Raw genomic sequence first — 4,185 nt, 5'->3', positions numbered from 1 at the left:
CCCCCCCCCCCCCCCCCCCCCCCCCCCCGGTCTGCTGGTCCCCATCTTCAAAGACAACATGCTGTGGGCCAAGCAGTGGGAGAGCAGGGGTGGGATCTGAGGTTGCATTCGGAAGCTGCCACCCAGAGAGGGGTCTTGGCCTCAGGGCATCACACGGGGGGGTGGGGGGAGCAGAGTATTTGCTCATTATGGGCTCACGTCATCAGGAAAATGGAATGACCTACGGGCCTGGAGGCTTCCGTGTGCTGTGAGGAGGCAGGGACTGGGGGTCTGGCCAGGACAAAACCCAGCCTGAGTGCAGGTCCCAGGGCCGTGCTGGCAAATGCCAGGAGCTGGAGCTGGTTTAGGAAGCAGGGTTCATCTTTACAAAGCCGCCAGGCCCCAGTGGTTCCTGCTGCCTCCCTCCCCCCAAACGGCCCAGACAGCCTTCAAGGCAGGGTTGGGGCAGGAAGTGACCTGGGACAGCCGATGTGTCAGACCGGGGGAGCTGGGAGGGCAAGGAAGACCCCTGCTGCTCGTGCACGACCCAAGGTGGGTGAAGATGGGCCCAAGGGGGGCGGGAGGGAAAGAGAAAAGGGAAGAGAGTACGTGGAAGGTTCTGCAGGTGGTGGCAAGTGGGTCCTTGATTTGGGAGGTGGGGGTGGGGAGCTGGGGGGTTGCCGGGAGATCTCCTGGCCTGGCAGGAGGATGGTCCAGTCAAGGTCCGGCTGGGTCAGAGGTCAGGGTCAAGACAGAAGAGCGCAGGGGCCCCTGGGTGGCTCAGTTGGTTAAGCGACTGCCTTCGGCTCAGGTCGTGATCCTGGAGTCCTGGGATCGAGTCCCGCATCGGGCTCCCTGCTCGGCAGGGAGTCTGTTTCTCCCTCTGACCCTCCTCCCTCTCATGCTTTCTGTCTCTCATTCTCTCTCTCTCAAATAAAAAAAAAAGACAGAAGAGCGCACAGAGGGAGGGAGCGGGGGAGGAGGAAGGGGAGAAGCACTTCCCTTGAACAAAGAGGGGAGGCGCTGTGTCCCTGCGGGCAGAGCCAGGTGCTGGGGAGGCAGGAGGAAAAGCCTCAGCAGCCACACCTATGCACTCTGAGGGCCTCCCACGGCCTGACCCCTCCGTGGCCAGCGTGGAGGGTGTGAGGGGCTGTCCATGGGGAGGGAAATCAGCCAGCAGGGGGGTGATGGCGAGGAGGGGTGGTGCTTTGGGAAGTTCCAGAAACCAGAAGCTTACTTGAGAAAGTCTGGCCGTGCAGGCCCCGGGCTGGGGTGGACGCGGCATCTCAGAAGATGCTCTCTCTGGTCCTACGGGCACTTCTGGCCGCCCCTGAGAAGGTCACACCTCGAGGGGCGGTCGGACCTCTGTGTCTTTCCCGGTCCCCCGTACCCTCCCCCCACAGTGGGGGCAGTCTGCCAAGGGGCCGTGGGGGAGGGGCACGCCCCCCCATGGTGGCTGGGCAGGTGCGCCCCAGCTCTGACCAGAGGGTGACCCCCAGTGCTACCGCAGAGGACAGGGCGGTCTGCTGGGGCCGGATGCACAGATATTGATGGTCCCTGACCTTGAGAGGTCCCTGTGGCTTCCAACGTGTGATTGGAGGAGGAAGCTAGCCGATGGCAGGCGCTCCGTGCTGATTCAGCCCTTTCTGGGCCTGAGCGAGCTTCCTTCCCACCGCAGGGGCCAGTGCTTCTCCTTTCTCCCTCGCGGCTGCTGCTGGGAAAGGGCCTCTCTGGGCCAGCCCCTCTAGGACGGCCAGTGCCCCCGTCCCCTCGAGGCTGGCCTGCCGCTCTGCACCAGGCTGCACCCAGGAGCCCCTTTCCAGAAACCCCAGCAGGCTGGCCGCCTCCCTAACAGCTCCCAGAAGAGGGAGCGCCCCACCTCACCAGCATCCTTGCCCGGAGGGGATGGGGGGCGGGGGGGGAGTGCTGATTCAGCGGCTCGTGGGCTGCGCCCCTCCCCCTGCAGCGGGCCGCGTGCCCAGGCTTGCTGGCAGCTGTCACCCGGGGCCTCTCGCAAAGTGGCTGTGGCGCTCGCTATGTGGCCGCCCCTGCGCTGGTGCTGGGGGAGGGTCTGCAGGAGGGTGCGTGGTGAGCACAGCTACCTGCGCCCAGGACCGAAGCACGGCCTTATCCGAGAGAGGCCAGCACACCATTCCTGGCCACCAGCACGGGAGCCCAGGTCGGGCAGACCTTCTCCGCCTTTGGCCAGTTCAGCTGCGTCACCTGCCTCCCTGACCTGGGGCTGGACGCTGACCCTGAGCCCTGGGCCCGGGCCGGGCAGGGCATGAGCCGGAACCTCCTAGGGCCCAGCGTGGGTTGGGTTGCCCTCTAACTGTGGTGGGAAAAGCCCAGAGTGACAGGTGGCTGGGGTAGGCGCTGAGGGCGGACCCGGGCCCAGGCAGGTGCTGCCTTGTGAAGTGGGCTCTTCCTCAGGATGCCCATCGGCATGAGGCAAGCACCTAGGGAAGGGTGGGGAGCCCTGTGGGCCTGGACCCGAGGCGGGGAGTCTGGGAGGGCGGGAGAGAGGCCACCGGAAGGCGGGGGGAGGGCGACTAGGCTAGGTCGCTGGCTGGGGAGGTCCCTGTGGTTGAGCAGGGCAGGGCCTGGGGCACCCCACCCGAAAGTGGGCATCCCTCTAGAGGGGGCAGTCCTGCCCCAGCCTCCCCAGTGGGTCAGTGGGAGAGTGTCTCCAGACAAGAACCCCGAAGGCCCGTGTGCGTGCCTGAAAAGCGCACAGCCACGTCCCATCTGCTGCATGTTGACCGCCATTCACTCCACAAGGAGGAGACGGGTGCTCCATTCTGCTTCCGGAGAGTATTAATGGCTCATCCTGGCTGCAATGCCGCATGAATATTCATGCAGAAATCAATCAGTCCGGGCTGACGGTGATGTCACGGGAGAGGAGCAGTGAGGTGGCCTCCTAGGAGGCGCGTCCCTGCCACGGGGGTCGCTCCGGGTCACCTGGAGCCCACGGGGGCCCTTTCCTTCCAGGTGCACCCAGAAGACGTTGTGGCGCTTTTGCCGTGGATACCTCTTTCTCGGATGGGCAGGGAGTGGTGCCCTTCCTGCCCTCACTGGGGTCAGGAGAAGGGAGACACAGTCTGGAGTCCTCCCAGGGAGCCCCCCACATGCAACCCGGGGCCCGCCCTGACCCCCACGCCCCACTGGTGGCCATGTTTCTGCCCATGTGACGACTCAGGTGAGCAGAGACGGTGGGTTTCCGGATCTTTGCAGCGGCCCAGCCGCACCCCTGTTCCCTTGTCCTCCGCCCCCAGGCTCTCCTGCTCCAGGACTGGAATGCTGCCCAGCCCCCGACCTGCCCTTCACCTTTCAGAGCCAACGGGGCGTCCATGCCCTGCCTGCCCACACAGGCAGGGGCAGCCCTCGGACGATATAAATCTGAGTTTTACATGTGAATTCGTTATTTACAACAACATCCTGACTTAATGGTCACAGGAATTACTTGTATGTTTTTCAGACTGTGCTTCGATCACCCCGTCTCTGTGTTCCCGGCTCCCTGGGTGCGGCACGAGGATCCTCCTGATGCCTCAGCCTGGGGCCGGTTCGGCCTGTGCTCAGCACCACCTGTGTGGCGCCCCTCAGGGCGGCTGCAGCCCCCTTGGACCCGCCACCCCTCCTCCCGCCGAGCCGCTGGGGTGCGCATGTGCAGGCCTGCGTGTGCGCTCACATGTGTGCATGATGCGTGCGTGTTTTCCACCGCCCGAAGTTTCGAGTCCCGCCCCTGTTCGCCCCGAGAGCGGGCAGGGCAGGGCGGACTGGTGCTGGCCCCGCCTCCCTGCCCCGCTGCTCCCTCTAGGCGCTCTCAGACAGAAGGGAGGGAAGCCCCCAGTGCCATTATCCCCCTGTTCCCGCCTCAGAAACACCCCGCTGGAGAGAGCCGAAGGGCATGCTTGCTCCGGTCGCCTTCCCCGTGTTCGGGTCAGGTGGTCACGGAGCTGATCGCGTGAAGGGCCTTGTTTCTTAGATGCTGCGCTGTGCGGGCGTTTGCTCCTCTCCAGGACCAGCTTTTCCTGCGAGACACGGGAGAGGAAGGCGAGAGCGGCCAGACTCACAGTCCGGAGTGGACAGAGCTGCTAGACACAGCTCTTCCCAGAAGGGGAAGGCAGCCCAGGGCCGGCGTTTCCTCCTGGCGAGAGCTGCGGGGGGGGGGGGGGGGGGGGGGGGCCCCCCCCCCCCCCCCCCCCC

Source organism: Neomonachus schauinslandi, chromosome 13, assembly GCF_002201575.2.
Source record: "Neomonachus schauinslandi chromosome 13, ASM220157v2, whole genome shotgun sequence".
NCBI lineage: Eukaryota > Metazoa > Chordata > Mammalia > Carnivora > Phocidae > Neomonachus > Neomonachus schauinslandi.
This window is presented reverse-complemented; position numbering follows the sequence as displayed.